Source organism: Protopterus annectens, chromosome 1.part0 (assembly GCF_019279795.1).
Source record: "Protopterus annectens isolate FY-2018-M chromosome 1.part0, PAN1.0, whole genome shotgun sequence".
Taxonomy (NCBI): domain Eukaryota; kingdom Metazoa; phylum Chordata; order Ceratodontiformes; family Protopteridae; genus Protopterus; species Protopterus annectens.
In genome coordinates, this window is record NC_056725.1 from 357,407,998 (window position 1) to 357,432,997 (window position 25,000).

Sequence of the window (25,000 nt, forward strand, 5' to 3'; positions counted from 1 at the left end):
ATGCACACACACATATATATATATATATATATATATATATATATATATATATATATGTGTAAGATCTTTTTTTTTTTTTTTTTTTTTTGCCCTTTTCAAATAGCTCGATGCATCTCATCCCTCATATAGAGGACTGCACCTTTCAACCAATTAGCCCTATGACTCTATCGTTTTCAGACATTCTTGCATGATGCTATGATACTTCGGGTAACTCCTTAAGGCGTCTTTGTTTAATTACCCACCCAGATGACTCCATCTTTAGGGCATCAGTGGAATATTCGCTCATCTGCAACTAACAAAACAAGGGAACAAGACCCTGCATGTCACCAGATTCAAAGCCTTTCTTCTTCCCTTCACTTATATTTCCTGCAAGGCTGTAAGAATATGTGCCTAAAAAGGAGGACTCCACAAAATCAGGTTTCTAGATACTCCTTTGATAGATCCCATCAGTGTCCTGATGCACCTCAGGGCTGCCCACCTCAATTTTGGGGTCATGTTTCCCCTCCATCTGGATGCCTGGACTAATTTTACAAACAATTGCTGTGGTGCCAAAAATAGGTTGTTGCAGATAAAAAGGGAAGAGAGGGATGCAACACAGAGAAAAAGATGTGGATCTTGAGATCTGTCTAATTATTCTTAATCTTAATGTAAGCAAGCTAAATTCCAGATGCTTTATAATTCAGTCCATCCTGCCTCTTCTGTACAAATTTTAACAAAGGGGTGTCATATGCCTCTAAGATGCATAGTACTACATTAAAAGAGACAGGCATTCAGTCATCGAGAGCTAGCCACTATCCATTCAGTTTACCTCCTTTACCCTCACCGTGACCCCCAGGGACTTTGCTTAATGCAGGGTGGTTGAGCTGACTCGCATGTTACTAGAAAGGCTACTATTGTTGTCATATAGTATGGTTAACCTTTCAATTCTCTGACCTAATATCAGCTTCTACTAGCCAGGGCTTACTTATTGTTTGTAGATTCCTAAATCCCTGGGCATTATGAAAATATAGCCAAATCAAAACTGATAGTTATATTAAAACCAATTCCTGCAGAGAATTATGTTTTTTTTCCCATAATTCATTTGGGTACTACTAATCGGTTACGTCTTCACATTGAGAATCCATGAGTAAACTGCTGCTGTTAGATTCTGAATCAGTGTCTGTTCCCATTATTTTATTTTTAGTTCTTCTAACTACATTTTTTTTCTCATGCAATCCCTTTCTATAGACTTTGCTGATACAATGGTTTATTCTTTACCAGCTTTTATCTTTTCTCTCAACATACACCTGATTTGGCAGATGTTACATTTGTTAGTGTTACCGACCATAGGACATGTGGTTGGACAAACCTTTCTCTTAACCTACCGTATTAACCACAGTAATTTCTGAAGTTTCTCACTATGGTAGGGGTGTATATTAAGTGGAGGATGGACCATCCTTATGGTCCTCCCTGGGTGACTAAAGGGCTTGTCACTCCCCCATACATGCGAGTGATTCTTCTAACTTTGCAAGGCTTCCAAGAACCCCCCACCCTTCTCGCTTACCATTTTCTTTTTGTAGAACATACACTTCACTCTGAACCCAGTGAGGTATGGGTTCATATGGGCCCCCCCCGGTCTATTCCCATCTACCATTGATCTAGAAGTTTCTACACAAAGCCATTGGACTAAAGACCCCCATTATTATCCTTGGCTCCTTCTGGCATTGTTAATGTTTTGGCTCCCATCCATCTGGTTCCCATTTGAAATAACCTCCAGGAATTATGTAGTCCAGTCCAGATCTCCTATCTCTTCTATTTAAGATAAAGTATTTCATTTTCCGTATTCCTTAAGTAAAGGCATGGCTTTTCCAAATCCATTGATAATACGATGATCCAACCTCTCCTCTCCCTACCCATGAAGGACCCTTGAAGATCTAGGGCTAGAGAGGGCTAGGGCTAGCAAGAGCTAGGGAGATAGCATTGGAACTTCAGCTAAGAATTTGAACAGAGATGAGCTGGTATGCTCTTTAATAACTAGACTTACTATGCTTTTTGTGAGAGGGAATGATTGGGTTTGTGACGCATACTGTAATTTTGATCATGTGATTAGAGAATTTTGTGGCAGATTACATAAATGCTGTTGGCAGACTTGGCCATCATTGCTAAAGAAGAACCCTTAAAGATAAGCTAATAACTGTTCAGATGATAATGGTAGAAGTTGTTTGGGAGAGATAGACAGAATATTTAGTTTGGATTATGCTAGAGAGAAGTACACAGAACTTGGAGACAGGGAGTAAGCGAAGCAATGAAGGTGCAGGGAGTCTTGAAGTAATAACACTTGTATGATTATAAAGAAATTTATAGCCAGTGATTCCGGAGATGAAGTTACAGGATTCTACTTATTTATCTGATTGAAGTTTGGATTTTGCTGGAGTTTTACACTCTTATATATAAGGAAACTCTTTCTATAGGTGAGAATGTATCCCTGATTCAGAACTTGTTGATATTTTGTTATACCTGGGTCTTTGGAACAAGTATTAACCAATATTTTATTTTTGAGTTAGAAGACGGAGAGAGCAGAGTTTCACATGGCTCAGAAGGCAAGGCATAGATCACCTTGCAGGAGTCTGTAGGCCACAGAAAATAATGTCAGTATTTTAGTCTGGCCACATAACATAAGGACATAGTTGTAAGAGTGTTTCTTCAACCATTAAGGTTTGTTTGGTTATAAAACTCTGAGTTTTTTTCTAGTTGGTAGAGTTGTTCAGTGCTTGATTTGGCATGTGTAGCTCTGAATTCTATGATCAGGCAATTGAAATGATACTAAACAGGTTGGAATCTGGATGAGAACCCACAACAGATGAGATCAGAGGTAGGATTTTTTGACAATATTGGAAATATGCTGACTTAAGGATTGCTCCTTGTCTACGTAATTTCCTAAATCCTTGGTCTCTGTATCAATCTTAAGATGAATTGCCTTAATGTGATACTCCACAAGAACACTTTTTTTTAACCAAAAGTTAGTATAATAAACTTCTTTTTATGTAAGGCAAGACTGTGATTATAGCACAAGTTAGTAGTGTGGTCATGTAGAGTATTGAATGACTGCTAGCCTGCAGTCATCTGCAGATTTAGTTAGCCAAAGGCCAATAGTATTTTCCTGTACTTGATGTCCTAGAACAAGCCCTTGAGGGATGCTGTTAGTCGCATTTTGCTTTTAAGAGCATAGCACCATTTATTCCAAGATTGTTCTTTTTCATACAGTACACCACAGTAAACTAAAGAGGATTAAATGTTTACTTGGTTTAGCTTATTTATTATTCTAGAGTGGAGAATGGTGTTGGAGGTTTTGATCAAGAACAGGTAGAGGCAGCATGGGTGGGGAATCTCCTTATCTAGAGCTTTGGTGACTGGAGCCAACAGGTTTACGAAACCATCATCTGCCCCTGAAAGAGCAGAACTGTGTAGGGTCTAGAGTCTGCAGATCACTTGTGTCCGTATTGATTGCGTATTCTATAGCTTTACAGATAAAGCTAGTGAGACTAGGGGAGCCTGTAGTTACCTGGGTCAGTGGAAGAACTGCCATTATGGAAGGGGGCAACAATGGTATTTTTCCTTTCTTCAAACATATATTCTTTATAAGACCTTTGAAGACATTTAGGAGTGGTTTGACTAAATGATACTTTAAACTTACCGGTAAGCAGCTGGATATGTTGTCTGGCCTTGTGGTGGAATTTTTGTGCTTTGGAAAAGTGATAGAAACTACATCAGTTTTGGTGAAATGGGGGGGGGGTGGCTAGTATGGGGCCAAGGGTATCCTAGCTGGACTGAAATTATAGCTGCATATATTAGCTGATATATTAGCTGTCTGTTCTGGGTTGGTCTGAGTAGTACCATTTTAGAGTTCAGGTCAAGGCCAGGGTATTGGACATTGTACTTGCATGACTAAAGATCCTAAGAATGCCTTCAGTGATGGACCCCTGCTTTGTGCTCAAGGTAGCCTTTGTGATCCTTGAAGTATTCTTGAGTTCCTTTCTAGCTGAGTTTGTTTTGGGTTCTGTAATTTGTTGATTCTGTTCGACTGGATTGGATAGTTCTCTTTGCAGTGATTTAATAGGTCAGAAAATTCCTGGATTAGGGATGGGAGTGTTGGTCCACAGGGAAATGGGGTGACTGGACGATTTATGCTTTTCAAAAAGGTTTGTCTCCTTGACTAGTTTTGTCCTGGTAGGCTAAGTGAAGGCTTTACTGAGTTCCCTTCTAGTTTTAGTTGTGTAGTAGGAACAGGAAAGGTTTCCTGACTTGATTAGTAATTTGTGGTTTAGAGACGAACTGAGGGTAAAATTGCTTACATGAGGATCTTAATGTTTGTTCTGATTATAGTATGTAATGTTGTTACCTTACCTGATAGAACACAGACTGGCAAGGTCCTTGCTTTAGTATTGACATTTGCCTACCTCTTCAAGTTGGAAAAATAGCTGCTCTTTATCATAGTATTCACTGTGCCAATGCTCACTTTAAAGATATTCTGCATGCAGGTAGTCTGACTGGTCAAGCTGACTTCCAGAGTTTTTCTTTGCCCTAGTGCTTCAGCTGAGGCCCTCACACAAGGGAACAAAGATGTCAGTGGTGTAAGAGGTGCATCAGCTGATGCCATCTTCAGATCTCTTTTTACACGCAGTTTGCATAACATTATATTGTTTCATAATGATACGAATAAGTTGGTCAGCTACCTTCAAAGTGCCTGATAAGTACCCCATAGGGGATTTTTCTAATCTTTTTGTTAGCACTTGCCAGAATCAGGCATTTAGTTCAACAGGTGAGATATTGAAATTATATTTAAAAATCAACAGTTTTATCATGTGCAGGAAACTGATTCCTCACAAGAACTTCCACAGCAGGTATTTCTTTTGTCTCAGCCAAGCACACAATGTGGTCTGATTTTTCATTGTGTTACTTTCAACTCAAAGACAATCGGTTTATTGTGTCCATCTCTCTTAAAAGGGTGTATACCTGGTCCTGTGCTGACGTGTGTCATCCAAACTGTCTGGAATCTTTCCACCCAGAAAAGAATCAAGCTGATAAGAGATATGGAAACAAACATTGGGATACTTAGAATTTCTTGTTGGATGATCGTGGCTTCCCTGGGTCTAGTGACTCCTGGTATGGTGAGGCACTTTTCCAGCCCAGTACCTCAGAGTCTGTCACAACTGAAGCCACTGGTGTGACTTTTGTGTAGGCTGCCATGCTAAGTGTGTCTCACTTGATGTTCACCGTGTTTCACTGTTGCAGTCATGACTGTAGGGTTCTCCCCTGCCGGCAGGCAGTCCTTGGTCGGCCAGAATCCCAAAGTCTGGGTCCAGCGTCGGCTGTTCAACCATGCTTCCTGACGTCAGAGTGCCAGGAGTACAAAGCTGACAGCCGACGCCATGTTCTCCAGTCTTTCTTGCCGTGCGGTGATAGCAGTTCACAAGTGCCGGTCGGCTGACTCCTGACCATCTTTTCTGAAAAACTTAAGTCCGAAGACTTTCTCCTACTCAAAGCTAAGTACCCTGTTGGGGAAACTTTTTCTTGCTCCAGTCCGATGTCAGAAAAAGTTAATTGTATTTCATGTGGGAAGCAAATACCTCATAAGGATTTTCATTCTTACTGTATTCCTTGCTTAGGCCCTGACCACGACGTAGCTAGTTGTCGGTTTTGTGCTAGATTCAATCAACGTACAATTAAACGAAGGTACGATTCTGCATTTCATTACTTCGGTAGGCGTTTTAATTACAAAATGTCGTCGGATACGATTCCGGCTACCGGAGTTCACAGACGACGCAAGGACAAAGACAGGCCTCCGAGGTCCAAATCTGACGATATCGCACAAGCGGAGCCAGCTTCAGGTTCGGCCGTCATCAGTGAGGTGCTTTTGCAGCCCCTGTCGTTGGCCATTTCGGAACCGATGGCCGAAACGGACTCCCACGAGGAGCCAACTAGGCCTTTGAATATTTCTATTGCAGGACCTTCGGACCGGTCCGGAGCCGCTGTGCAGGTACCGACTTCCGAAGGGGTTTTCAGGCCTACTCCGCTTCTGATAAAGGCAAAGCCAAAGACAAAGGCAAAGACTCCTTCCAAATCAAAGACTGCAGCACAGGCCTCTTCTGAACCGGCTCCCAAGTCACAGAAACAGTTACTTAAGATGGCGGAGGATTTACTTACTATGATCAGGGGTTCACATCCCCCTCCAGATAAAAGGCCAAGGCAGGAAGTTTATTATGATTCCTCTGATCAGGCTTCTGTTTCTTCAGTTTCCTCTTCTGACCAGGAATATTCTTTCCCTCCTTATGAGGACTCTGATGATGAGGAATCCATTCCTTCAGCTTCTCCCCCTGAGGATTTCTCTTTTGGGGAAACTTTGCGTGAAATGAGGGAACATTTCCACTGGGAAGGACAGGAGTATTCGGAATCTAAGAAAAGACTAAGGGATTTTCTTCTTCTTCCCCAACATAGACCCCTGGCTATTCCTCCTATTTTGGATATTGTGGATGATGCTTTTTCAGAGGCTAACTTAACCCCTGACTCTTTTCCTCCTGCTCCTGTTAAGCCTGATAGATATTACAGGGTTCCTGATTCCCACCAGATTTTATACAAGAACCCTACTGCTGACCCTGAAACCATTTCTCAGGGTCCTAAGGGAGTTAAGGCCGCTTCTGCTAAAAACCCCATTCCCACTGAGAAGGATTCTAGATCTTTACAAAGATGGGGCAAAAAAGTGTACACTTCTGCTACTTTATCTATTAGGGCTTTAAACTGTCAGTTTCATATGCTGAAATACCAGCAATTTCTCTTGTCTGTTTTAAAACAAAAGCTTACTTCCATTTCTGCCTGTGCAGATGATAAGGAATTACATGACTTAATGCATGCCACTGAACAAGTTGGGAAGCATGGTTTACACTGTGGATTTGATGCCTTGGAGGCTTCTTGTAGGGCTGCTGCCTCTGGCACAGTAATTAGAAGGCATGCATGGTTGAAGGAACAGAATTTGCCAGAACAAATAAAAGCTAAATTATTGGATGCTCCTGTTCAGCATAATGTTTTGTTTGGATCTAAAGCTGAAGAGGTGATTAAAAAGATGGAGGACAAGGCGAAATCCATACAAACAGTTAAAGATTTCTTACAAGTACAGCCACCCAGATTTAGCAGGAATTGGCCTTTAAAAAATTGGTCCTTTCCCAATTCAGACAGGCCTCAGAGGGGTAGATACAGACTCTCCCGAGGAAGGCCTCAAACACAAGCCTCTTATAGACCAAGACAGTGGACTGCTTCCACCCCTAGGGGAGGAGAGGACAGGTCGCAATCTCATAGGAAACAGACTCAATGACTCCCTCTGTTGGGCTGCAGGAACTTCTTGCCTGGAAGCCCCTCTCGGAGGAAAACTTTCTCTTTTTCATCGAAATTGAACTCGTATAACCCAAGACAAGTGGGTTCTGGATGTGGTTTCAAGGGGTTACAAATTCCATTTTCATACCCTACCAAGGCCAAGCGGATGGCCAGACCTTCCAAAACATCAATGGACAGAGGCCTTAAACCAGGTGGAAGCTCTTTTGGCTATGAAAGCCATAGAACTAGTACCACTTTCAGAGATGGGACAAGGTTTTTACTCAAGGCTCTTTCTAGTCCCCAGGAAGCAAAATTCATGGAGACCCATTCTGGATCTGTCAGTCTTGAACACCTTTCTAGAGATTCCAAAATTCAAAATGCTTACTCTACAGCAGCTTCTTCCAATGCTGTCCAAAAATGCATGGATGGTAACTTTAGATTTAAAGGAGGCATATTTACACATTCCCATCAGGCAGGAACGCAGAAAATATCTCCGGTTCAAGGCCGGATCGAGGCACTTTCAATTCTCTGCGCTGCCCTTTGGATTGTCTACTGCACCCAGGGTCTTCACCAAATGCCTGGCTCCAGTAGTAGCTTACTGCAGACTCAAGGGAATTCAAATTTACCCTTATCTGGATGACTGTCTTATTCAGGCAGGCAGCAAGGATGTCTTACTCCAGCATCTACGGTTTGTTCAGGATCTCCTCATGTTCCTGGGATTTACTGTAAACATAGTCAAATTTGACCCCCCTCACAACAGATAATTTTTCTGGGCGCTTCTTTAAACACAACAACCCAGATGGCATTTCTGACATACGAAAAACAGTTTCAGCTGGCTTCAACTTTCAAAACCTTGGCAACTTTAACTCGGCTATCTGCAAGGAGATTCCTGCAGGCTTTGGGTTACATGGCCTCCTGCATCCTTCTCGTACCATATCCAAGACTACACATGAGGAAAATACAGTGGTACCTAAAAAGTGTATGGTCTCAGCATTGCCACAGTTTAGACATACTGGTCTCCGTCCTGCCTTGTCTTCAAAAGGAATTCCTTTGGTGGTCCAAGGCATGTACTCTAAACAAAGGGAAACCCTTCTGTCTGCCTCCTGCCACTCAGATTCTAACCATGGATGCCTCGGATTATGCATGGGGAGCTCATTTTCAGGGCAACTGTCTGCAGGGCCTTTGGACAAAGGATCAGAAGCACCTGCATATCAATTTAAAGGAAATGTTAGCCATTCAGAAAGCTCTAATGGCCTTCAGGAATCTTCTACAACCAGGACAACTACTGATACGGACAGACAGCACCACAGTTATGTGGTACATAAACAAGCAAGGTAGGATCTCATTCCTACCCCCTTTGCAGACTAGTCATGGATTTATGGAACACAGCTCTAGCTTGCAATCTGGACCTTCAAGCTCAGTTTCTACCAGGGAAGCTAAACTTCCTGGCAGACAGTCTGAGCAGAAATCTTTCGGATCCACACGAGTGGATGCTGGACACCGAAATATTCAGGATGATAACAGCAGTCTGGGGATGTCCTCACATAGACCTCTTTGCATCCCATCTCAATCATCAACTACAGAATTTTTGCACCAGGACTTTCCATGAACAAGCTTGGAAAGTGGATGCCCTGTCATTCAGTTGGAGAAACCTCTCTGGATGTGCCTTTCCACCTCTTCCTCCTCTTCCACGGGTTTTATTAAAGATCAAACAGGACAAGCCCAAGATGATAATCTTGCTGGCCCCAAACTGGCCTCGACAGTTTTGGTACCCTACTCTGAAAAACCTATGTCTGGAGCCCCCTTGGGTCTTGCCTCAGACTCCGAACCTTCTGTCCCAACATCAGGGTCAGGTTCTACACTCCCATGTCAGAACTCTCAGCCTGGCGGCCTGGTTAATCCAGGGTCTTTGATTCCTTCTCTCCTACCCAAGCAGGTTATGGATGTCATTTTAGAAGCCAGATGTCCTAGCACTAGAAAATCTTATGCAGGAAAATGGAAAAGATTTTGTTCCTGGATGCAGGCTCGGGATTCTGATCCTTTTCTTCCTAACATTCCTTTGATTTTACTTTACCTGACAGATCTCTTACATAAGGGTCTCTCTTTTTCTTCCATCAAGATACATGCCTCTGCTATTTCTGCTCATTATAATACAGACCCTCCCATCTTTTCCCACCAGCTCATGAGACAGTTTCTCAGAGGAGCTAAGAACTTAAGACCTCCTAGATCTCCTCCCATTCCTGCTTGGGATCTCAACTATGTTTTGGAAAAGCTCACCTTACCTACTTTTGAGCCTGCTGCCTCTTCTGACATCAAGTTTTTATCTTGGAAAACAGCCATCCTGTTAGCCCTGACCTCTGCCAGGAGAGTTTCAGAATTGCAAGCTCTTATGGCTGTGGAACCTTATATTATTTTTCATCAAGACAGAGTGTCTTTGAGGACTAATCCTACATTCATGCCTAAGGTGGTTTCCAAAGTGGCTTTAAATCAAACTATCCACTTACCAACTTTTTTCCCCACTCCTCAAAATAAAGGGGAAAGGATCTTACATTCCTTGGATGTACACAGACAACTACGTTTTTACCTGGACAGAACCAAGGACATCAGAAAATCAGAGCAATTGTTTGTTTCTTATGCTTCAAGTTCCCCAAGGTAAAGCCATTTCAAAACAGACCAGCTCATGGAATCAGATTTTGTTATTCACACCATGGAAAGCAAATCCCAGGGAGTATACGGGCTCATTCCACCAGAGCTGCTGCCACTTCTGCTGCCTTCCTCAGGGGAGTTCCTACCAAAGACATTTTGGAAGCTGCAACTTGGAGTTCAGTGCATTCTTTTTCTAAGCACTACAATCTACCTCTCTACTCTAAGTCTAGGGCAGGCTTTGCTTCTGCAGTCTTGCAGGGCCTTTTAGCCGCCCCTTCTACTTTATGACCACCTCCCTTTCATTCTGCTTTGGGATTCTACCGTACAGTCATGACTGCAACAGTGAAACACGATGAACATAGTACAGTTGTGTACACTTACCATAAATGTAGATGTTCGAGTGTCTTCACTGTTGCAGTCTGGGTTTCCCTCCATCCTGTCCCCTCTTATTTTTACTTGTGTGGTTCCTTTTTTCACCATTCTTCTGAGGTGTATTTGCAAAGGATATGGGACCTTTCTCATTTTGGGACTCCTGTCATCTGGGGCAAGAAAAACTGGAGAACATGGTGTCAGCTGTCAGCTTTGTACTCCTAGCGCTCTGACGTCAGGGAGCATGGTTGAACAGCCGATGCCAGACCCAGACTTTGGGATTCTGGCCGACCGAGGACTGCCTGCCGGCAGGGGAGAACCCTACAGTCATGACTGCAACAGTGAAGACACTCGAACATCTACATTTATGTTAAGTGTACACAACTGTACTTTCTCCTGGACCAATATCCCTGCTGCATCTCTTGAAACCAAAGGCCCTTCAGATTTAGAGGCTTGTATCTTTATTTGGAAGGGAAAAGTTAGGATCTCTGCAGTATTTGTTAGTGGGAGAGTCTCAAAAACAGAATTGAGATCTCTGTTCCCACCCTCTAAGTCCCAAGGCTTCAAAGCTGACTGTTGCTGAAAGCTTGAAGCACATAACACTGAAGGGCAAACCAGTGGCAAGCAGTTCCTCAACCCCCCCCCCCCCCCCCCCACACACACACACACACACTTCCTTGGTTTCTCTCTTTAATTGGTCAAGGTTGTTCTGTCTCTACTGAAACAGAAAAGGCCAGACTGATTCTAGAGGTGTCTGGTCCCCTTCTAAAAATGAAAAGGGTGGAACTTCCTCCTAATTCCCATGACTCTGAGGCTAACAGACTGGCTTATGTAGGTCGTATCCAGTCTGCTAATGCTTATGATTCAGACGTTTAAGACACTGTTTTTGTGTCACCACCAGAGGGTTTCTCTTTTGTAGACCACCCTTCATAGTATGAAGGATGGTTTCCAGTTGGGAGAGTGAGTAGTAGTCTGAAGCCCAGTTCTGTTAGAGTACACATTGTCCGCCTGAATCCAGAGCTCTAGCAGTTCTTACAGTACTAGACATACTGGAAGATATTTGTCAGTGGATCTATGAAGAGTGCTCCAAGGAAACCTGACCTATTTAGCTTGTGAATATTAACATGCGGCTCAGTCAGCTGCCATCTTGGAAGTCATTGAGTGTTACAATTATAGACTCTGTGACTATTGGGAACAAGAATTGAAGCACTAGAATGAAACAAAATACCAAATATAAATGGCATATTCCCCACTCCCAAAAATGCCATAAATGCATTAGTTTTGCAATGCTAAACAGCTCTTTGACATTACCTGTGTGGAAGATGCCTTCATTGGAAATAGGGAGCGCCCCCCAACTTTCTAAACGGACAAGATCCAGATTGTGAACAACTTATGCAGTGTTTGCACAGTGCAGACAGCAAAGCTGAAAGAAGAGGGTGCTGTTATGGGGAAAAATTAATCAGGATGTACTTCATATTCAGATAAAAGTAAATCTGAATTAGAGAGTTCATTTGTCAGCAACCTGTGGGTCTTGGATCCGATATCGGATCCGAGCCGGCAACTTGTTTCAAGCTACTGGATCCGAGCTCCTAGCTCCTCCCCTCACCCATAATCCCCTGCTAACCCTCCATGACCTCAGATCTAGTTTGCCGCGCTTGTGGATAGCTGGATTCCTGTGAGCTCGTCTAGTACTGGGCAGTTAAGTCTCTATTTTCTGTCAACTTTCAAATTTTTTCACTAAAATTTTTAAGTGTGTAAATGTTAGGTTCCCTTTAGAGTAAAATAATTTCTTTTAAGTAGTTTTCCCTCCCTTCGCTGGTCGTTAGAGTGTGTGTGTTGGTGTTGTGTTTTTGGGGCCTGTGTGTGTGTGTGTGTGTGTGTTACTTACCTTTTCTTTAAGTATGGCTGAGGCCCCAAAAGCCATATTTTCTAAATGTACTGAGTGTAGCCATAAGCTCTCCCCGGCTGATGGCCACACTCGGTGCGTTCGGTGCCTTGGGGTTGAACACCTTACCTCAGGCTGTACCATTTGTGCAGCGTTCAACCCCAGGGCACTGAAAGAGCGGAGGTCGAAGCTGGTCTTGGCGGGACTTTTACCCCCAGACTTGGCTCCGGCCTCCGCTGCTCCCGTGGCTCCACCACAGCCTGTGGTTGCTGCCATTCCTGCCCCCTTTTCTCCGTCCGGGAGTCAAACTCCTGCTGCCATTCCTGCCCCCCTTCCTCCGTCCGGGACTCAAACTCCTGCTAAAGTGTCGGAGGACAGGGAGGCCAGGAGGGAGAAACGGAGGGAGAAGCACCACAAGTGGCGGGCAGAGACCTCCGTTTCGGCCCCGCCAGCTAAGCGGGCTTCTCCCTCCACTACTTCTAGGTCTCCTCCTCCTCTGCTCCGATCCCCTTGTTTCTCCCCAGGACCCGAGGAGGAGGAGACCCAATCTCCTTTGGGGTCATTGAGGCGGCATTCCAGGCCTGCCTCTGTGACCTCTTTGAGATCTACGTTTAGTATGTCCGATGCAGACTTGGACCGGATGATGCAAAGGTTCATCCAGGCCCAGCTGCATATGGGAGTGCTCTTGCCCCCCCCCCCCTTCGGGAGGGGAGCTCGACACCTTTTTTCCATCCTATTGCTCCTTCTCCGACCCGCTATCCGGGTTCGGAGCATTCGGAGCCGAGCAGCGTTGGAGCCGGGGGTGGGTCGGCGCCGACGGTACTTGGTACTTCGGATCCGACCCTGCCCTCGAGCCTGTCGGATCGGGCCTCTCGGAGCAGTGGCCCGAGCTTCGGATCCGAGGGATTCAGTGTGCCTTCAGCTCCGTCCAGGTCGGAGCGCACTGGTCCTTCGGATCCGATGGTCTTGGCCCCGGTTCCGATCCCTTCATCGGATCCGAGTGGGAGCCGACTTTCGGATCCAAGAGAGAGTGGTTCCCCCTCGGCTTTCGATGTTGTGGAGAGGGCTCTGTTGAGAGCATCCGGACCCTCGGTCCTTGTCTCTGCTCCTCCCTGCACTCCCTCTCTGCTGGGCCAGACTTCCATCACTCGGCCAAAGGGACAGCCTGCTTCAGTGTCCCAGATGGTTCCATTGGAACAAGATGTTGCCGGCGAGGCCTCCTTGGACAGCCCCCTCGAGGAAGTCCCCCGCAAGCATAAGTGCAAGAGGAGGCACGTGGACTCCCCTGAGTCCTTAACCGAGGACACGGACTTGGAGGAAGGGGAAGGCTCCCCAAGATCACCCCCTGAGGATGTCTCCTTTGGAGACATCATGGAGATGCTGAGGATCCAGAGGTGGGTGGTCTGCCCCTAAGTCTTCCTCCGACGAGTCCGTGTTTCTGGAGGCATTCGAAGCAGGCCCGTCTACCTCTTGGGTGTCCCCTCCGGCCAACCCCCTGATGGACCTCATTACCACCAGGGCGTGGAAGAATCCGGACACTGGAGCCAATACCAAAACGCCCGGACAGAATACTTAGCCCCCCCCTCAGACCGATCACACTGGAGTAAGGGCCCCCCCCATAGATGCCATGTTGACGGCGGCAGCCACGAAGAGGGAATTGGCTCAGGAGAGCCCCTCAGTCCATCCATCGAGCAAGGAGTCCCGCTCGATGGACCTCTTAGGGAAGCGAGTTTTTAGTTCAGCGACCTTCTCGGTAAGGTCTCTGAACTATATGGCACATGTCATCAGAATGCAGCGGGATCTTATCAAAGAATACGCTGCCTCCCCTCCTGAGTCCATGTCGGCAGATGACAAGCAATTGTACTCCACCCGAATGGCCACTCTGAGATCAATTTCAAACACCTCTATGTGGCTATTGTCCCACGCCACAGAGGGAGCCGCTAGGGCTAGCGGAGCAGGCCTAGTCATGAGACATCAGGCCTGGCTCCGTCATTGTGACTTTGCGGAGCCTTTTAAAGCGTATTTTGCAAACACCCCTTTCGATGGTTCTGCCCTTTTTGGCAAAACAGTTCGCGAGACACTTGTCCAGAGCGAGAAAGACGGGAAGACGTTGTCTGCCGTCGGAGTCCGCTTCTCTGCTCCCCAGCGGTCCTTTTCGAAGAACCAAAAGGGTCAGAAGAAGATGTGGTTCTGGAAATCACAACATTCCCAACCCGCTCCGGACAACCAGTCCTTCCGTGGCAGAGGAGGACAGGGAGCACGCTGCCCCAGGGGCAGAGGGGCACCGAGAAACTTTGGGTCCAGAGAACCTTTCTCTGAATGGCCCACGCAGCAGCCCTGAAGGGTTGCCCGACTGCTCCACTCTGGAGGCAGTCGGGGGGCGCTTCTTGGGGCACCTAGCGGCATGGGAGTCCATCACGACAGACCGCTGGGTGCTTCGCAATATATCCAGAGGGTACAAAATACCGTTACTCCATGTCCCCAAATTCAAAAACCTCCCCGATGTACCACCCGATCAGAGGGAGGCCGCAGCCGCAGAAATTCAGCAACTGCTAAGAAAAAGAGCCATCCAGCCCGTCCCCCAAGACCAGCTCAGATTAGGGTTCTACTCCAGGTTCTTTTTAGTGCCAAAAAAGACGGGGGACTTGAGACAGATTCTAGACCTTTCCCGCTTGAACCAAGGAAAAATTCCGAATGGTCACTCTTCAATCTATTCTCCCCCTTCTAAGGGAGAACAATTGGATGTGCTCTATAGACCTCAAGGATGCATACTACCACATTCTAATGGACAGACGAGCCAGGAAGGTCCTCCGCTTCCGGCTGGGAGCCAGTCACTATCAGTTCAGGGTAGTTTCCTTTGGCCTCACCACAGCCCCCAGGGTGTTCACCAAGGTATTAGCAGTGATTGCGGCCCACCTGAGACTCCAGGGAATACAGGTCTTTCCGTACCTGGACAACTGGCTCCTGACCGCCCCAACAAGGCATTTACTTTGCTCAGCCAGAGAATTCTTTCTCCACCTAGCCCCACAGTTAGGCATCACTATCAATGCCGACAAATCCCTTCTGGCCCCGACACAAATCATAGAATTCATAGGAGCCAGAATAGACACCAGAGAGCTACGAGCCTTTCTAACTTCTGAGAGAATCCGGAATTTACAACTCCATGTGCGGGCTATCCTCCAGTCAGAGACTTCACCAGTAGAATTGGTCCTGAGGGCACTAGGCTCCATGGCGGCAGCAATTACGCTCCTTCCATGCGCCCGTCTGAACATGCGGGTACTGCAATGGACACTTCTAGTGCAATGGTCTTTTCTATCCCTTCCTCTTCACCACCCCATTGCTATCAGCAAGGCTTGCAGGAGGGCTCTATTATGGTGGCTCCGAGCCTCTGACCTCCATATGGGCCGTCCCTTCGGCACCTCTCCCCCTCTCGCCACGGTGACCACGGACGCCTCCCGCCTCAGGTGGGGGGGGGGCATTATTCAGGCAGGACGGTCCAAGGCACGTGGAACGACACAGAGACCTCCCTGCATATCAACGTTCTGGAGATGAGAGCGGTGCTGTTCGCGTTGCAAGCACTTCAGGATCTACTCCCCATAGGAACAATTGCAATTCAGTCTGACAACATGTCGGTTGTCTGGTACATCAACAAACAGGGGGGAACCAGATCTTACCCTCTATGCCGCAAAGCCATAAGAGTGTGGGAATGGGCGATCTCCACCAACCGCTTTCTGATTGCAATGCACATTCCGGGACAGACCAACATCCCTAGCGGACAAACTCAGTCGCACCCTTCTTACCCCGTACGAGTGGTCTCTCAACCCACTAGTAGCGAAGCAGATATTCGCAATATGGGGGCAACCCTGCTGCGATCTTTTTCCATCTCCCTCAAACACCAAATGCGTCAATTTCTTCGCTCGAATCCCCCCTTCAGGGGAAAACTCCAAGAGACGCTCTGGTACATGCTTGGCCACCCGGTCTACTTTATGCCTACCCTCCTCTACCCTTGACGCTGCAACGCTTACAGAAAGCCTCGCGGTTGGAGAGCAGGATGATCCTCATTTCCCCATTCTGGCCTTGGCAAATTTGGTTCCCTTACCTGTGGTCTCACCTTGTGAATCCTGGATCCCAGTTCAGATCTCATCTCCCATCCATCGAACTTACCGACCCCAAACCTGGACAATCTGAAACTGACAGCTTGGTTGCTCCAGTTCCACTCCTAGTTAGGACTCCCGGTATCTCTTCACCAGTCAAAGCCATCCTTGTGGCAGCGCATAAGCCCTCCACCAGGAAAGTGTACCGCAGTAAATGGAAACGTTTCTCCATCTGGGTGGAGCATCATGATGTCGATCCCTTTACGGCTCCTCTTCCATCCATATTAGACTTCCTAACTGAACTCTTTCAGGAAGGTGCTAGTTGTTCAACTGTCAAAGTGCAGTTGGCAGCCATATCACATTACCATGTGGGACATGATACAGGGCCTTTGATGTTGGCCAAGTTGTGTAAAACCTTTCTCAAGGGCACCTTCTTACTTAGACCCCCTATAAAAGAAGCCGTACCACCATGGGATCTTTCACTAGTTCTTCAAGCCTTGACTGCTCCACCTTTTGAACCCGCTGCTTCAGTAGATCTCAAATTCTTGTCTTGGAAAACAGCATTCCTTGTAGCCATCACTTCAGCAAAAAGAGTTTTGGAGCTTCAAGCTCTTTCTGTGAAGCCTCCTTATTTGATCTTTCACCCAGACAGAGTGTACCTCAGGATCCAATCCCTCTTTTCTCCCCAAGATAGCATCAGAAACCAACATAAATCAATCCATAAATTTACTGGTTTTCTTCCCTAAATATCAGAATAAGGGAGAGTACAAGCTGCACTCATTAGATGTTCATAGGCAGCTTCGCTTTTATACTCGTAGAACAGCTGGTCATAGACAATCCAACCAGCTGTTCGTTTCCTTTGCCAAATTTAATTTGGGGAAAGCAATTTCAAAAGTATCTTTATCACGCTGGATTTCTCAATGTATCCTATTGGCGTATCAAGCCTCTGGGAGACCCGCACCGGAAGGAGTTCGTGCACATTCCACGCGTTCCATCTCTACCTCTGCGGCCTTCAAGTCTAGAGTTCCATTGGATGATATTTGTTCGGCAGCCACTTGGGCTTCATCTCATATCTTATTAACCACTACAAACTGGACGTGATTTCTAGAGGGAGAGCATCCTTTGGCTCTGCGGTGCTTCGCAATATCCTTCCATGATGGCCACCCAAGGTTCAGGTAGCTGGGGACTCTGTCCCACAGGTTGCTGACAAATGAACTCCCTACTTCAGATTAAGAAGTTATGTACTCACCATAACGTTCCATCTGAGTAGGTAGCTTCATTTGTCTGCAACCATCCCCCCTCCTTCCCCCTGGCCTTCTTCGGATCTATTTTTAGTTGGATACCCATTTTTGGGTATATATTGAGGGGCAAACTCGATCTGAGGTCATGGGGGGTTAGCAGGGGATTATGGGTGAGGGGAGGAGCTAGGAGCTCGGATCCATTAGCTTGAAACAAGTTGCCGGCTCTGATCCGATATCGGATCCAAGACCCACAGGTTGCAGACAAATGAAGCTACCTACTCAGATGGAACGTTATGGTCAGTACATAACTTCTTAATTTCTTAGTGTTGGCTTCTGCAGCCAAGCTTTTTCCACATTTGTAAGATTATACTATGTCTGCATTTACAAGGGTATAATAAGAAAATCCTGATTTAAGTGAAAGCTATATTCTACTTTTGAAACTACTAAATTGGGATTCTTCCATTCCTGGGCCTTTTACAAGTATCTAATCCATAACTTGGAAAGTAATGGTAAAACTAAGGAGGTATTGTGTATTTATTGCATCTCACCAAATTTGCCTACCACTGTTGGTTATGTAAGTAATTTCCTATTACAAAAATAAACCTTTTGTCAACTGTTCTTCCTTCACTGGCCAGCTGTTCAGGACCAGTCTTTATGGAAGGGGTCAATCTTTCACCTATTGGCAAAAGGAAGAAGCTACAGGGATCAGAAGGGGTTTCCTGAGAGGCTGCTGGGTTGGACAGAAAACATGTTACTGCTAAAAATGGCTTGGTTCTCTATGCCATTTAGATCATAGGATTCTCAGCATGCCACCTCCCTCTGCAGACTATTTCTGTTTTTATGAACATTTCTTTTGGTGGGAGACCAAGTTTAATAGCTTTATCAGTTTGAAAGGTGTTTACACGTATTTATAATAGAAGATGGATATTGTGGTTAAGGTGCATTTTTGCCAAACCAAGTCCAAATTCCATTTCGTAGTCTGTTCTTCCCAGTCTGTTCTATTTTAATAAAAACAATGGTAAAGGTTTGTCTCCTTGCAAAGCATTGTTATTCCAAGTTCTTTCTTGTCTCTTTAAAAGAAAAAAAAGGGGGGGGGGTGGACAGTTCTGTAAAAATTTAAGTAAGAAAATTCAAAATTCTGACACTCTCGACTTTTTTGCCTTTTGTCCTGATGTACAAGGCATGGATGTGTCAAACTGGAACATAAAAATTGCTCATGATAAACCTGTTTTATCCTATAACATATTTTGTATTCCAGGTGGACCATTAGCATTTCCAATTTGTTATTTCCTTTAGGATGTTGACAGCTCCAAGAATGTTTTCCAAGTGTCTTCGACCAGCAATTTCACTTTTCAGATGGAAAGGCAGTCATATTGACCCTTTTGTGGATGACTGCATCATTAAAAGTAGTCACAGTGCTATTTGCTGGAATAAGATGATTACATTCCCATTTCTAAATGTTGTAAATTCAGTGAACAGTAAAAAGAAATAGTATATTTTAGGCTTCTGTCAGTCTTTTTGGTAGCTGTGATGGACATTACTCAGGTGATGGTGTTACTTCAGTGGATTGTGAGTCAGCCCAGATTAATAACCATTCTGGCACAGATGGACTAGAATAATTTTCTTGCAGCGGAGTGTCAAGACTGTATTTAAAGGATTTTCAGTATTGGCTGTAGAATTTGTGGGATCATACAAATTCACCCCGGGGATCACTCCAGTGGCTCTGCTTGACAGAGGCACTGGGAACTAAGGTCAGGTGGCACGATGCCAGGGTAATCTTATGGGCTAGCCTTGTAAAGGCTCCAGGGCCATTAGCCTAGTACACACCTATGAACAATGAATCCACCAACTCCTCTCTTCATTAGCAAGTTCTACTGGAAACAAAGTAGACCCCTGATCCCAGCCCAGCCCATGTCTGGGGCCAGTGAGGCAATCACAAATGCTGATGCAATGTCATACTGCTGCCAGGGAGTGTAGCCTGTCTTCTCCCCACCTCACAGCAGCCTTGCTTGCTCCACAGTAGTTACCTTCTGCACATGTACAGCCTCCCATGTAAGCAGCTTATCGCTTCTGCCGCATAGAGCTTGCCAGGCTCATATCCTGCTTATTGCAGCGAGCCAAGGCTGGCATCCTCACCACTGGATGGGGAGAGCTGACTTTAGCTGCTCACTCCCATCTTTCTCCTGTAGCCTTTCCAGTGCCTGTGTCACTAATCGAACACTGGTTATCTGGGGCACAGGAAGGGCTTTATCCCTTTGCACCACAGATCAATACCTTTTAATCCTATTCTTAGCCAAGAAACTGATCTAGTGTTTTGCAGCAGTCCAGTTGAATGTGAGCAAGTCATTTCCCCTCCTTTTTTGGTGTCTTACTGACAGAGGTGTTAAGCTTTGGTTGGGAGGCTTGCATACAGTCTTGGTACATTCAGGGAACTACAGATTCCACTTTGAGAGACTTCACATTATGTCAGTCATGAATAGCTTCCCCAATTTCCACCACTTACCTATAACACTAGGGTCATATGGTACTTAAGTGTAATAGAAAAGGTTACAGTGTTGCCTAGTCACAAACTCAAAACTGCACAAGGAGGCCATATGGGAGCCATTATCTTAGTTTAGACTAGGTTTGTATTTACAGTCACAACTTCTAGATACAACACAAGCCTTGAAAATGGTTTGAAACAGGTAAACAAAAAACTTCCCAAACACTGTCTTCCAACACCACGCGAAAAATCCACTACGAAACCTGCGTTTGAAATATTTATTTAAGCTTCTCTTTAAACATACACTTTTCGTCAGAGTTAAGTATCCAACTTCATCAGAAACAAAACTTTAAGTTAGTAATCTACTAGAGGATTTTATAGCACCCAAATCTCATTGAAATCACATTGAAGTCGCGCAGCACTACACATGTACTATGCAGAGAGCTCACCCTACTGGTGAGACTTGCAACTACTAGTTAATTCTTTATTTTTTATTGTTTGTTTTTTATATATTGTTTGTTTAATTTCTACCTATATAAAATCTCATATACATGCAGGTCGCAACTCAGAAAATACGATGCTATAATGAACAATGATAAAAAATATAAAAATAATGTACTAACAAATGTAAATATAAAAATAAAAATGAGCAAGACACACTACCTTATTTGAACTTCAATCTAGATCTGTTGACTGTTATGTTAGTTTCTTTGCAGCCATTTTCTTGTAATTCAACCCATAGGGTTTCACCATTGCAGCCTTTATTTTTCTGTTTTTTTTTTTTTTTTTTTGTCATGTTATTTTATTTGTGCAGATGGAATGTAGTTGTTCAGGAACTTTTCTCTTATGCCTGTGATTGGATCTGATATGCTAAATTAGGCAACCAAATGCCTTCCTTTTTATTCTCATTCACAAAATTTACAAAAATAAATATTAACATTTCATGAATCCTATGAGACAGCTTTGGGCTTGTCTCTCCAAGGCTGAAGATATTAGAAAATCAGAGCAACTGTTTCTAGTGTGGGTTATGAAATCACATTGTGTTAAAGCAAAGCCCATTTCAACAAGATGATTGCACCAAAGAGGTTATAAAATGGCAGGTACTAAGACCATGTCCCCTACACTATTCCATGCATGAGGCTTTTGCCCTTGCAGCCCATTAAACAGTACAAACTACTCCAAGCTCTCACATCCTCCGGGTAAGTTAAAATAGAAAAATGAATCTTTTTCTCAAACTTGTTTGAAATGGGTTCACTGAGCTGGGTCTCCCACTTAGAAAATGCACAGAAACATGACCACCACGTCAGCATCATTTTCCTGTGTATACAGTTTATTTCTTTTCAAATACCTGTAAGATCTCCCCAGGGGAGGCAACTATGCTGTTTAAAGTCTGGATTATATATTTTTATAGTAGTTCATTTAGCAGCTTGCTGAAGGAGCTGGCATGCCAAAGTTTTCATTAGGTGAAGAATTATTAAAAAAGTTTAGCCTAAAATAACTTCTCAGCCAACTCTGTTTTGTGATGCAAATAACCTTGTAGGTTATCGTGCACCATCTTCAAAAAGGTCCGATTTTATTTGCTTCAGAGTTTCCCTTTGCCTTAACATGGTTAGATCCACTTTGTCTATCTTAGGATGCAGTCAAAAAAGTGCCTGATTTACTACTTGCTTGTAAGTAGTAATTCAGGCACTTTCCTCAGTTTTACTTATGCCATTCCAAACTTTCATTTACATAAAGACAGATTAGCTCTCCTAGCAGTCTTAGTAGCATCTCTGTTGTCCAGGTATAAACTAGTGGAACATGGTCCAAAAGAGAGATTGGGCAAATATCTAGTTCTTGCAATATAAATGCTCTACTGAGAAATGAAAACTGTATCTAATCTAGAAAATCTTTTATACATGTTAAGAGTAATGTGTATATGCATCCCTTGGTATTTCAACTGGGTATATCAGTCAGTCAAACCCGCTAGTGGGATGTATCTCGTCAGAAATTAACCGGTGCAAGGATACAGCCAAACCGCAGTCCAGAATGGGCATCTTTCCTGTCTATTACCATGCCAGTCCACTGCCCAAATGATCCCTTCCTGAAACAGCAATTCTCTACTGATCTCTCAAGTTCATGTCCCAGAGTGCCCAAAGGAAGATTTACAAAAACATTATGACTATAAAGTTGTTTGTAAGAATCCCTTAAGTACATACCTGCCCCATTTATCAATAAGTTTGTGCTCTATCACCAGCTGCAAAGTGGTCTTAAAATCTCAACTCCTCATTTTCTCCCTTAGGGATAATGAGTGACCTCTTCCAAATTATACAATCTACCTTCAAGTTTTAAATGTTCCTCCCTACTAAATTGTCTCTCTTGTAGCATCAATATGTTTGGGTTTAAGAATTTTAAGTAAGCCAGAACTTGTTGCCATTTTTGGGATGGGTGATACCATTACAATTTTAGCCTAATAGCTTAACCATTGAAAAAATATTTGCAAAAAATGTATATATACTCCTTTTGCGCTTGATTAAACACTAGCTTCCAAAAATTCTGTAATTTAGTAGAAGTAGCCTTACAAATTTTTAGAGTACTCTTCATATGTATAGTGTTATCACCATTCTAACCCAGTACCTACTAGATTTTCTTGTTGCAGCAGCAGCCTAAAGTAAACAAATAAGCATCCTTTAATTTACAGTTTCAACTACAAATACGAACATGTGAAACCAGCATGAACAGCTATTTGCATATTTATTGGTCGGCTTTCCAAGAAGGGGTAGTAGAAATGCCACTTCTTGATGAAGTCAAGTAGATATCGCTGCCAAAATGGGAGTGATGATGGCACAATATACACCATTAATATGTCCATCCATGGTTCCTTCCTGGCCCTTAATTTAGTACAGTAGCAAGTTAAAGTTCACCCAGACCCCGGTGTTTACTTCCCTGATATAAAGTATTATACCCCATTTAACAAAAAAACCCCCCCAAAAAAACAAAACAAAAAAAACTTAAACCTCAACGCACATATAGGAGCAAAAATCAAATGATCTTTGCTATTTTTAAGTGCATGCTATGGTGATAGAATGAATGTACACACATGCGTGTGTGTGTGTGTGTGTGTGTGTGTGTGTGTGTGTGTGTGTGTGTGTGTGTGTGTGTGTGTGTGTGTGTGTGTGTGTGTGTGTATATATATATATATGTATATATATGTATATATATATATATATATATATAAAAAATATAAAAATATATATATATATATAAAATATATATATATATATGTATATATTTATATAAAAAATATATATATATATATGTATATATTTATATAAAAAATATATATATAATATATATATATAATATATATAAAATATATATATATATATATATATATATAATAATGTTGTATGAAATTACCCCCCCCCCCTGTATTACGTAGATAAAACTGCTTTAGTTTGCACCTTTATTTCCCCAAAAGAAAAAGGCAGCAGATTATTATTAGCGTAAAGGACCACAACCTTTTCACGTCCTTCATAATGATGTTTCTGATGGTGAAAAATACCAAAATGTTCATAAAACCAGCATCTGATGAGATATGTCATACCATCAGCTATAGATCCAGAAAAGACCTTACCATAACCAGTTAAAGTGAAATATAGGATTTTAATAGTTCAGTACATCAGATTCTTCATCTTGCTTAATCCACTTTTTAGCATCATCGGCAGCTGCCTTCCTTCTGTCTGAGTTTTATTTTAAAAAGAGGAAAGGGCTCAGCTTTCATAATCTGAAAAGGTTGTACTTGGGTTCCTAGGTTAGTACTAACTTGACTGCCCTTGTGGGCCATTTTAAGTCTAGCCAGTTAACTAATGTGAGAATCCATCCCTGCACCTTGTGTCTGTAAGTCAAATATCTTAACCTCCCTCTAATGTTGTTCCAGTGATGAAGATCCATTCAGGAAGCCTAACTGCAGCTTCCTCTGCAGAGTGAAGTTGCCCTTTCTGTCTAGGAGAAGACTTTTTGAGGTACTGCTCATGCCCAGTGAAAGCACCACCCATGACACTTGCACTGCCTAATAGAATGCATGAATGCTGCTCAATGCTTCCTTATCTTAGCTGAGAAGTTCTGCTGCGCTGTGCTTGCAAAACACTTTGCTCTTCTATTTTTGAGCCTACTAGGAGCCCTTATAGAAGATAGAACTTTCTCATTCACACTGTAGCTGGAGAAGTTAGTCAACATTGGTCTCAGAAACCAAGCCCTTAAAACCTGAATTAGTAATACCTGGTGTGCTCTCTCCACTGCCAGGTCTTCCTTGGTGATGACCAGTCTACTCCAAATTGGTTTCCATAAATAACAGTCAGATTGATCTCTCCAGGCCTTCAGGTATTCCAGTGAGCCTGAGATTTTTATGATGCAATGTGTCTTCAAAATGAGCTACCTTACCTCCAAGAGGTCTGCCCTAGTCTGTACATCTATTATCCTCTGCAGTGTCCCAGCTATCAAGGGGTCCATCTGTAGCATACAAACCAAATGTGTGGTGAGAGTATTCTTCATCTTTCCCAGTCTAGCTTTATTTTAACTCCATATATTGTGCCAAACTATGATTAATTGTCAGCGTTTCCTGAATAATAGTCTTGGATTTGGCATCTGTATTGGCAGAATTACCCTCTGACATATTCTCTGCTTTTGGATCAGAAGCAGTGGGTTTCCATTGTCACAGCTAGTACTATGGTGAGAATCCCAGCTGTGCAAGAGTGCTGAAACCCTGTCTTGTTTGCTGTTAGAAGATTTGGTTCTCTGGTTGGAAAACCAGTGCTATCTAACTGCATTTGCCAGATACTTTGCTTGTCTTTTAAGGACCAATTTCTTCATGGTAGGCTTGGTAAAATTTGTGATACTGTCGGAGTAACTATAACAATTTCCTTTTTAAGGATCTCGGCAAAGTAAATATGTATGTGGC

The 25,000-nt window shown here is 43.7% G+C and overlaps 1 protein-coding gene across 1 annotated transcript in view; it reads left to right on the forward strand.

Moving 5' to 3' along the window:
- Positions 1-25,000, forward strand: part of LRPPRC (leucine rich pentatricopeptide repeat containing) — a 1,486,422-nt gene that overhangs the window by 266,615 nt on the left and 1,194,807 nt on the right. The window lies entirely within an intron of this gene.